Raw genomic sequence first — 11,695 nt, 5'->3', positions numbered from 1 at the left:
CCTATGTCTAAAGGGAAAGCTTCATCCACCTCTATCTTGGGAGAAGGAGAGCAGGTGCTTCATATCTATCAAAAAGCTTTCACTAATCTTTGGCAAAAACAACTACTCGATTATTCTTTCAGTCTTCTGGGTCTTCAGTATATTCCATGCTAGTTAATGCAGAATAACTTTGGAGGATTTCTTGGCAAATGTAATTCATGGCTGGCTTCTCTCTGTTCTTTATGATTTCTAGCCAAGTCCCATCTGTTTTGTAGTTTCAGTAGGAACTTGTCATAGAAGAGATTCACTGCCCACCTAAGATTTAAAGGAGTTGTCACGAAAGCTGCAGAGAGATGTTTCACATCTCAATCTGCAAGAAAAACGCGAATGCTTGTACCCAGGGTACATATGAAGCCTGTTAGAGTCAGAAAATGTGTGTTATTATTGAGATAATGAAAAGACATTCAAAATAGATAGTTCAGTAATTACTTCACTCTAAAACAAAACCACCAAAATCATACGGCATATAACAGGATCCCGAGGAAAGGGGCTGCCAGGCAAAGGTCAGCCATGAACTTGCGTAACATTTAACATCCTACCTGAATGGCCATCTCAGCCCCACAGCCTTTAATCATGTCTAGTTTATCCCTTTCCTCTCTTTTCCTTAGCATTCCCTCCCTTTTCCTGACAATGCACATACAAAACTAGAAACTTCAACACAATTTCATTTAGTTGACACCATTTAAAAATGTGACAGTTTTACACAACAATTGAGATTCTTAGTTTCTCTTGAAAAAAAACAGGCCTTCATTCTTACTTGGTGATAGTTAGAGCTGACAGTGTAAACTCCCTGGATTCTGTTTTTGCCCCGATCCTCACTAATCCCTTCAATCACACACAGACTCTTTTCCATGTTTACATTATGTTTACATTATGTTTTGTTTCTATAGGAGTTTGAATTTCTTTTCTCTGATTTTCTCTTTTAGTCCCCGTATCTCTCATGTATCACAGTGCCTGCTCTTGTAGTTGTCAGTATACGAGTCCTTCCTCTCATTCAACTGTTAGCTCTATGAGATCTCTGCTTCATTTTTTGATTTCCAAAGGGCCTATAATGAGGTTCAATGAATATTTGATGAAAAGTTAATACAGTAGATTAGAAAGTGGCATGGAGTGAAGAAAGGACTGGTTAAAACATTTGGCTCTTCTGTTAATGAACCGTAATCTTCAGCACGATGCATCTCCATCTGGGGTCTCAGTTACTGTGTTTTTAAAAATAGGAAATTTAGTTTAGATGACCATAACTTTCTCTTTGCTCTAGACTTTTATGACTCAGGAGTTCTTTGAACTGGACTTTCCTTAGTTTCTACAAATTTTCCAGCTGGGTCACAAAATCCCCACCCTCTTCGCCATTAAATATGAGTGAGGAATTATTCTGATTATAGTTTTGCAAAAGCAAGCAAGAGAGCATGTCAAGGAAAATAATACTTGGCACATTGTGAATGAGGTTTTAAACCAAATATTTTTAGACTGCATTTATTCTTTGATGTGCCGTTATCTAAATCCTCCTTGCAGGGCTTTCATTTCAGATGTGATTTAGAGTTAATAATATGGTAGGAATCAAGCAATTCTGTCTTCCCAGTTATGCCTCACAAAAGGGTAAAATACAGGCACCAGAGAACTCATGATGAAGAATACGCCGAGTCATGTGTTCCTTTATGTTCTGCAGAGCAGAGAGAATTCTGTTGCCATTTGGAAGATAAATAATAATAATTGTAGTAAGTTCTTCTTTATCCCCAGCAGGGCTGTCAGAATCTGAACAGTACCTTTTACAATCTTGCAATGAGGGATACAGGCTCCCTGGTGTTTTGGGGAGGCTCAGAATCGTGTCAGGATTTATTCTGTTTTCCCTGACTTGGCCTCAGACTGATGTCTCAAGTAGAGGAAGTGACATCTTCCTTAAAATTTATCACTGTAGAAATCCATTGTGGACATTTTTAATATAAATAAAGCTTCATATTTTTGTAAACAGAAATTTTAGAATTAAAATCGACTAAAATTTTGCCATTATATAGCTCCTTTTAATAATTTTCAAGTGCACACATAAGTGTGAAAAGGGTATTTGCCGTGTTTTCCTCTAGTGTCTTTCCCCTTCCTCTCAGCATGGCTGTCTGTGGAGCGTCACGTCTGACTCCCCTGTGTGTAATGTCGGTGAGATGGCAAATTTGATATTAGAGAGAAAAATCATTTCCCAACTTTTGTATTTCTGTATGGAGCCGTCTTCGTCAGCACCACTGGCATTTTGAGCCTGAACACTCTTTGTCATAGGAGGATGTGGTTTGTAGGATGACAAGCGGCATCCCTGGCTTTTGCCCACTAAATGCCAGTAACACCCTCCAATTTTGACAACTGAAAATTTCTCCACGTACTGTCACGGGGGCAAAACTACCCTCGGGTGAGAACTAGCAGTACCGTGTGATTGTGCTGCAGTAGAATCCCAGGCCTCTGATAAAGGGGGAGTGGCCTGGCTGTGCGGAGACTTGGAGGGAAGGAATGGAACATGCGTGGCCTGCATCTTCTGGATTCCCTTTGGGATCTGTTTGCCGCCAGAGAACATAACCATGGTCTGCTCTTACTTCTGGTACTCCAGCTGGAGCTTGCAATTTTGGTGGCGATTTACTTAATCAAGTGTTCATTTTGTCAGAGCTAGCTAGTAGTCAAATCTGTACTACCATGGCATGCTCTAAAGGTCACACTGGCTTCCCAGGTGGCACCAGTGATAAAGAACCCACCTGGCAATGCAGGAGACGCAAGAGACCTGAGTTCAGTCTCTGGGTTGGAGATCCCCTGGAGGAGGAAATGGAGTCCACTCCAGTATTCTTGCCTGGAAAATGCTGTAGGCAGAAGAGCCTGGTGGGCTACAGTCCATGGGGTGGTGAAGAGTCAGACATGACTGAGCTGCACACATGCACACACAGTTGACTTTATTTTAAACTGGCATGATTTAGGCAAGTGGCTTTAGGACTCGGGATTTTGTGAGCGCAGACTCCAGTGTTGTTTTGATCTTGACAGGTCATCGCAGCATAAGGTGGCTTTATCCGCAGTCAGTTGACTGTATCTCAGCAAAAATGGGCCACGATGGCCTTGCCACATGTTGACTGCTTGGGCTCTAGAATGCAAGCTGCCGCGTAGCTTGACTGTAAGCAGCATGCCGCCATGGCACTGCCAAAGACACGGAGAATGCCTTTGTTATTTTCTGCACTTCAATAAGGAGAGAACGTTTGCCACTTATATTCTGCTTTTTCAGCCAGGCCTTCAGATTGGGACTTTGAATAGCAGAGGCTCTTGAGTTCTAAATGAACTACACTAATGAATTTCAAACTTTAAATGATTAGTGTCAGGCCTGAACAGACAGTGCTAGATCAGCTGCCTGAAATTCCATCCTTCTTTTTGTGGCCTTAACTGCATTCCTGGAAGAGGAAGAGCTAACATTTTTGATTCATGTTGCTTATCCACATGTTCCTGCACATACACCCTTCACTACCATCACTACATGGTCTCAAAATGGCTTGGCCTTTATTCATTACAGACGTTCTGAGCTTAGTTTAAATTTCAGAGGCCCAAGCTGATTTTATGTATATTAGGTTGGTCAGTTTTGGAACTTACGGAATAAAAAGTAAAATTAAGTAGTTTTTTTTTTTTTTAACTTAAAGAGAATATTCCTTCTTCTTTGTTGGAGGCAGAAAAGAACCCAAAGAAACATTGCAAAACCAAAAGTTATGAAAGTAATTAAAGAGGCCTGTGCCTGAAACAGCATATCTTGGAATCACAGTTCCCAAGAAATCAAGAAATGGTTTGGAAAAATAGGTTTCAGATATATACTCAGAAAGGAGCAAGAGAAGAATACAAATAAAGAAGAAAGACAAGTGTACTTGAGAAAGAGAAAACATTCTTTAATTTTACAATCATAGGTGATATTTTAGACAGGAAGAGAAAAATGGCATTAGATCTTCAAGGCTAAAATAAACATATTTTAAAAAATAAAAGAAAATGCTTCCTGGTCTCATTTCTTGAGAAAGTATAAAATAAAAGGAATTATTTCTGTTACTCACAAGGAGTAACTGGGATCAGGTAACGTCTAATAGAGGAAGAGAGGCAAGATCTTAACGAGCAGGTTAAAACGCTACACCAAGTGAAGGATCCAGTAAATTGCTGACGCTGATCAGCACAGTTACTCAAGTAAAGCTACACAAAGTGAGCCCACCTGGACACACACACCCCTGAATAGCTGTATCAAACAGTTTTAATATAGAGGATTTGAACCTATTGAGAAGAGAAAACTAGGGACACTGATATAGAAACTCCAGAATTACTTGGTTAGCTTTCAAGGTGACAGCTATTGTCACCAAGCCTGCGTATATTGCCTTTGTCTTAAAGGATAGAACATCACGAATCCAAAGGAAGACACAGACAGAATGATAGACTCAGGGAAGTTGGGCAGAATGAGAATAGAGTCCATGACTGCTCTGAGTGTTTGCCTGATAGAAGAGCATCTCCTAGGTGAGATTAACCGACTTGGGGAAAATAAAGGTGGATATAATTTGTTTGAATTATGGGAGTTTTTTAGCAGCCCCATAAACTTGATGTTTTTGTCTAAAGCAGACACCAGGAAAACAAAATCTAGAAAAATATCGATGAAAGATAAAGTTTGAGCCAGGAAACAAAGATGGGAAAACAAAGAACAACGCGTTCAAATTAGGCCAATAGTGCTAGCTCCACCTCTCTAAACTAGGAAAGAGTCAGGTCAATTACAAAAGCTGGACTAAGCAGAGTAGGAGAATATCAATGGGAAAATAAAATGAATAGCTATGTCGAAAAGTATGCATGAGAAATATCTGGAACTTTCAAAAGCTTCAAGAAGACAACGTTTTGGGGAGCACATGGCCGAGGTATTGGTCTTTACTGGACCTTGAGCCGTGAGCTTCAAAATTTCGACAGCAGCATCAGTTCAGGAATCTGCTGAAGGAGAGTCTGTGGTTGAGCAAATGTGGAGATCAAAGGTGATAACCTTCCCAAGCATGCTGGGTTCACAAGCCTAAAATATAATACAATGAAAAACAGTGAGAGCAGCCACTGCGCTTGGACCCAGGAGGAAGTGGAGACTTAGTGTAGAATCACAACATGAGAAGCACAGATTCCAGTGGGAGATGGAAATAAGGAACTTTTGAATATGCTGAGCAAAAACAAATTAGACCTGATCACTGGGAATCCCACATTGCAAATTTTTTAACTTTGCAAGGAAATAGCAGTATCAGTGTGTTTAGCCAAGCATTTGCCAGGTTAATTAGGAAGGAAAATTTTTCCAGAGAGAGGGAACAGTGTCTTCAAGACTAAGAGGCATGAGATAAATGTCACAATTGGAAGATTGCAACTAGATCAAGTGATGGAATAAAGTAATAACCAGAAATGAAGTCAGAGGCTAGATCTCATGTTAAAAAAGAAAAAAAAAAAGCCTGATCTACAGTATTTACACTCAGTACAACATACTGAGTGTATGTTAGAAGGGAATATGAAACCAAAAAATAAACATTTTTTAACATAAAGTTTTAATAATGGAAATATTTTCTTCTTGGTGAAATGTCTTGGGAAAAGCGGCAGTTAGCAATATTCACAGTAAGATTGATAAAACTGAGCTGGGAAGGGAAGAGGTGTTACTGGAAGTGGCAAATACATATAGTCTGCTGTGTCTGTTGTCTGCTGCTGCAGATCAGTGTGCCCCCCAAATGTAGTAGATTAAAACTACAGAAGTTTATTACTCTATGATTCTGTGAGTTGGGTGGGTGACTTCTGCTGGCCTCACTGGAGCTTCCTCACGGGACTGTATTCAATTGATGGACTGCTTGGGGATTGTGCTTAGCTGACGCATCTGGAATGACAGGCACTTTCTCTCCATTTACTCTTATCTCAAAAAGGCTTGATAGAGCTTCTTTACACAGTCTTGGATTTCCAAGTGTGAGGGGGCACAGCTACAAGGTCTCATGAGTCCTAGGTTCAAGAACCTGTACAACATCACTTACATGACATTTTATTTGCCAAAACAAGCTACAAGATCAGCCCACGGATGATGCAAAATATTGTGGCCATATTTTCAGTCCATCCAATCAGCTAATAAACTGTTGACATTTTGTGGTCAAAATCAGTTGAGAACTGACCTCCAGTATCTGAATTAAAATCCACCTACCAGCCTATGATGTCATCTTCCTAGACTTAAGTCTTGGGGTTCTGTAAATGCTGCTCACAGAGAGGCCCCATATCACATAAATTATTTTCTCCCCTCTGTACAATATTTGTTTTCCATAGAATTCATTTCTGTTTTCTTTTATTCTTGTGTGATTTTTTTGGTACGTAGTTTATATTAAGTTCATCCATCCCCACTCTCCCACATTATTTTTTCTCGATACATTTAAAAACAGAAGGTATTCTCCAGTTTTCTCTTCCTGAAGGTATTTACTCTGGTGAATTCTGACTTGCTCCAATCTGATTGGTCAGAAGAATGGCTGTCCCCTTGAAATTTCCCCTTAACCCATTCTTGTGTTTGTTTCTCCCCTTCATGGATATTATCTTTTTCTTAGAAAACTCCCTCCTACTAGGGAAATGCATCCTTTAGAAACTTTTTGCAAGATGGTGAAATTTGGAAGCCATGCATGTCTATTAAAAATGCCCTTTTCCTACCTTCCCACTTAATTGAAAAAAAAAATCTAGATTAAAAATAATTGTACAGAATTTTGGAAGTATTCTTCTGCTGTCTTCTAGATTTCAATATTACTCTTAAGATGTTTATTGCCTTTTAGATATCGATCATGTGAATAAATCTCTGTTCTGTTGGAAGGTCTTAGAACCTTCTCTTGCCCTCCATCTTCTCAAACTGTAATACTGATGTTATTTGATTTGGGCTAATACTCCCCATCGTGTACCAATGTCAGTTCAACTTGACAAACCCTGTTCTTTATTTCTGAGGAATTTTTTTCATATTTTTCTTTCTACTGCTTTCTTTATTCTCCATTTTTAGAATTCTTATTATTTGCATGTTAAAACACTTGGTTCAAAAAAATGTCTAATCTTTTCTATGCTATTTTCTCTCTTTTCCACTATCTTTAATTTGATCATTCAGTCCTTCTCTTAAAAATTTCATTGTTATGTTTTATATTTCCATGATCTCTTTTGCTCTCCAAACATTCCTTTTTTGTAGGACTATTTATATTTCATGGTATACTAATTTCTAAGAATCACAGAGGTTGAACCTTTTGTCTGTTCTACTTAGTACTGAATTCATAGTGCCTGACACATAGAAGGCACTGAGATAGCTGTTTAATGATTGTCCATGGACATAAGAACTTGTTGATGGTAGATTTCCTTATAGGATTAGTCAAATCGAATTTAAAATATTCAGTCATAGTTTTTAGCATGCTGCTGCTGACTTCAGTCATGTCTGACTCTGTGCGACCCCAGATGGCAGCCCACCAGGCTCCCCCGTCCCTGGGACTCTCATTTACTTAATTTAACCACAGAATGTTCTATGTCATGTGGAATATATTTAAATTTCTCATTTTAACATGTTCAATCATTTTTCCCATCTTCCTGAATTCCTCTTAATGCTTACCATAATAGTCTACACAAAGTGGGGTCACATCAAGTGCTTCATCTCAATTTTACTATGCAAGTATATTCATATAAATATCCAAAGATCTATATACAAAATGGTATACATTACAGTATACATTGCACTTGCTTTGTAAACAAGCAAGTGCCCATTAGTTTGTAAAGTGTAAAGTAAATGATGGTATAGTCATATAATGGGACACTGTACTGATTTTAAAGAGCATGAGGAAGACCTACGTGTGCTGATATGGAAAGATGTCTGAATTTCGTTTTAAGCAAGGTGTGAAACAAACAAACAAAAAAATAGGTGGTATTCTACTTGTATAAAAAATGAATAGGCACAGAATTTATTATCCCATTCATACAAATAAAGCCCAGGTTGTTGTCAGAGGTGGAGGGAACACAGTCTCTACCTCCTTTGGTACCTTATTATAGGAATTAATAAAACTTATTAAAATAAAATTTATTCTAGGAATCAATAAAAAAATATATATCAATAAAACCATTTTCTTATTTATGTAAGACAAATTTTAAGTTATTTCTTTATATATTACTCACTGTATTTCAGGTACCCTTTTATGTACATGTGTCCTTCAAGTACTTTACAAGTATTCACTTTAATGCAATTCTCACCATTATTGTCTGCATTTCTAGAAGAGGATTCTGAGACACAGAGAAATTTTTTTTTTCTTATTTTATTTTTAAACTTTACATAATTGTATTAGTTTTGCCAAATATCAAAATGAATCCACCACAGGTATACATGTGTTCCCCATCCCGAACCCTCCTCCCTCCTCCATCCCCATACCATCCTTCTGGGCCGTCCCAGTGCACCAGCCCCAAGCATCCAGCATTGTGCATCGAACCTGGACTGGCAACTCGTTTCCTACATGATATTTTACATGTTTCATTGCCATTCTCCCAAATCTTCCCACCCTCTCCCTCTCCCACAGAGTCCATAAGACTGTTCTATACATCAGTGAGAGACACAGAGAAATTAACTAGTCTGCGTAAATTTATTACCTAAGGTTTGAATCTAAAAGATTCATGTTCATAGCCTGTTCTTTGACCACTATAGTATCCATTTTTTTAACCATTCTTTCAGCCCAAAGCATTGCTAGCTAGTATATGGTTGGAAGAGCCAACCTTGATCACTTTAAAGTTATAGTTAAAAATTATAGTTGCTTATCCCAGAGAAATTGGAGGAGAAAATGGCAACCTTTTCTAGTAGTCTTACCTGTAAAATCCCATGGACAGAGAAGCCCAGCAGGCTTTAGTCCACGGGGTTGCAGAGTTGGACATGACTGAAGCAACTGAGCACATTCCAAAGAAAGTGAGTTTTTAAACCTTTTCATCAAACTGCTATTTAATATGCACCATTACTCATATCTTCCTCTGTTAGATTACAACTCCTATTGGTATTTCATTTTTATATCTGCATCCTTATAAAGTCATAGATTCCAGACTTGCATTTTTCTCACCTGGTGCTGGAAGCAGCCAAGAAATATTTGTAAACTTGAAATCTAAGAGGTAGATTTTCACCACAAGAAAAAAAAAAGGTAACCATGTGAGGTAATGGATTGACAAATATGTTAAATTATCTTGATTGTGGTGATCACTTTATAATGTATACATATATCAAACCATTAAGCAGTACACCTTAAATATAAACAATCTTTATTGGCAATTTTATCTCAATAAACCTGAAAAATACCTTCCTTTGTACTTCTGTACTTTTCCTAATGTCTTCTTTTCTGTAGCTAGAGATACAGTCGGCAAACTGACAGATTCATCATAGCATGAGTTCAGGCTAGGCTTAGGAGATGGATTCTCCTGCATACCCTCTCCTAGCCCTCTGAATTAAGCCAAACACTGCTTTTTAAAGCTTATAAAGTGCACCATTGTTTAGTCACTAAGTTCTGTCCGACTCTTTGCAACCCCATTGACCATAGTTTTAATTAACTCATATTTATATATTATGACTGGCATGCCAAATTTATTTCATTCCTACAACATTAAAGAAAATATAGAAGATTAGAATAATATATTCTTAAACACTCTAGCTAGGGGGCTTCCCTGGTGGCTCAGCAGTAAAGAATCTGCCTACAATGCAGGAAATGTGAGTTTGATCCCTGGGTTGGGAAGATCCCTTGGAGAAGGAAATGGCAACTCACTCCAATCTTCTTGCCTGGGAAATCCCATGGACAGAGGAGCCTGATGGGTTACACAGTCCATGGGGTTGCAGAGTCAGACATGACTGAGTAACTAAATAACAACAGTCTAGCTCAGTTCCCATTCTCGTATTTAAAAAAATTATTTTATGAAAGGGACAGGTAGATGGTTGATTTTAATTTTATTCATTTTCCCTAGAAGCCCCTGGGAACCCTCCTGTCTGTGGTCTAGTTTACCCTTCTGATAGACCCTAACTACCCCTTTCTATAGCATTGTCTCCTACTGAGAGAAAACTGTTTCAAAGGATAGTGGGCATCATCAGTGGTACTCTAGCTCTACCCAGGCCCCCTCACATTCCTGATCTGTGCGTCCATCTCCAGGTTCTATGTGCCTTTCCACGCAAAGTGCGTGCCCTGTCTAGAACGACTTTCCCTGCAAATGCAGAGAGCAGGACGTTCCTGGGAAGTCACCAGCAGGGCCGTTAGGCAATGACTGACTTGTTATATGAAAGCCCAGATCCTCTGCCTGCAGTGAGGACAAATTCCGAGATAGAATTTACATTCCAGAGATCCCGATGAGATCAGGCACGACTGGAGCTTTGTCTGAAATCACACCCTTTCTTGGCTTCTTCCCCTTCCCTGTTCTGATTCTCTCGCTCCATCCACATTTTTCTGGGAACACTTCTTCAATAAACTACTTGTACATGAAGCCCTATTTTGAGATCTACTTCTGGAGATGCCAACTTCCTAACCTAAGACATGAAAGAACAGATCTTCATCGGGCTAATTTTTTTTTTTTTTTTAATTTGACATTCATTTTTGTCTGCGCGGGGTCTTCCTTGCTGTATGACTTTGTCTAGTTGTGATGACTCCTGTCTAGCTGCAGTACTTGGGCTTCTCACTGAGGTGGCTGCTCATTGTGGAGAGCGGGCTCTAGGTACACAGGCTCGGTAGTTGCAGCAGTGGGCTCAGCAGTCGCCTCTCGAAAGCTCTAGAGCACAGGCTCAGTAATTGTGGCACAGGCTTAGTTGCCCCACTGCATGTGGGATCTTCCTGGACCAGGGATCCAACCCGTGTCTCCTGCATTTGCGGGCAGACTTCCAATCGCTGGACCACCAGAGTTATAAGACTCTTACAAGAGTCTTCTCAAACTCAATGTTCACCTAAGTGTCTGTGTTTTTGAATGAGCTAGATCTGTTTGCTTTAGTAGGATTTTTCTCCCCATCAACTTAATTCATACTATGGTGGTATGTTTGTGTTTTTGTTTCTTTTTCTTGAAATTTATTTCTAAAATTTAGGGTTCTTCTTGCTACTGACTGTGTCTTGCACTCCAGAGCCTCCTAAAAACTGTATTATTCACTATCAATTCTTCCTCAAGAGTTCAGATTGATTCCCAAATAAATATTTTGAGATCTTAAATAATTTTATGCATGCATACACATACCAGTGCATGTGTGTTAAAATGTCTGTTTGGTAGGACAAAGTCCTTTAATCTTTCACTCTTTCTGCTCCTAGGTTACTATTTCTGACTATGTGGATTGGTGCATCAGAATGACCTGAATCGGGGTGATTTTTGCTGTTACTCTCACATGAAAATTATTTTACATCATGATTCGTTATACACATAGATACCCACACATTCCTACAGGATCTTCCCAACCCAGGGATCGAACCTGGGTCTCCTGCCTTGCAGGTGGATTCTTTAGCTCAGAGCCACCAGGGAAGCCCATAGATGTATACACACACATATAACTGAAGTAGTGTTTTAAAGAAAACAGTACTTATTCTCATTACATATAGTATGATCTGATTATATGTAATAAGAGTAAGTATTGCTTTCTTTAAAATGCTATGAAGTAGTATTGCATTCTACTTCGTATTTTGACTCC

The 11,695-nt window shown here is 38.9% G+C and overlaps 1 long non-coding RNA gene across 1 annotated transcript; it reads right to left on the bottom strand.

Annotated features, from left to right (window-relative positions):
* Positions 1-453: 453 nt before the first annotated feature.
* On the bottom strand, positions 454-8,947 carry LOC132345239 (uncharacterized). Its single transcript, XR_009494445.1, has 2 exons — positions 8,873-8,947; positions 454-3,198 (listed from the first exon to the last, which is right to left on the bottom strand). It is a non-coding gene; the product is annotated as an uncharacterized lncRNA (long non-coding RNA).
* Between the last annotated feature and the right edge of the window lie 2,748 nt (positions 8,948-11,695).

The sequence above is a fragment of the Bos taurus genome, chromosome 5 (assembly GCF_002263795.3).
Source record: "Bos taurus isolate L1 Dominette 01449 registration number 42190680 breed Hereford chromosome 5, ARS-UCD2.0, whole genome shotgun sequence".
NCBI classification, from domain to species: domain Eukaryota; kingdom Metazoa; phylum Chordata; class Mammalia; order Artiodactyla; family Bovidae; genus Bos; species Bos taurus.
The sequence above is the reverse complement of the archived record's forward strand: the minus strand, read 5'-3'. Positions and strand labels throughout refer to the sequence as shown.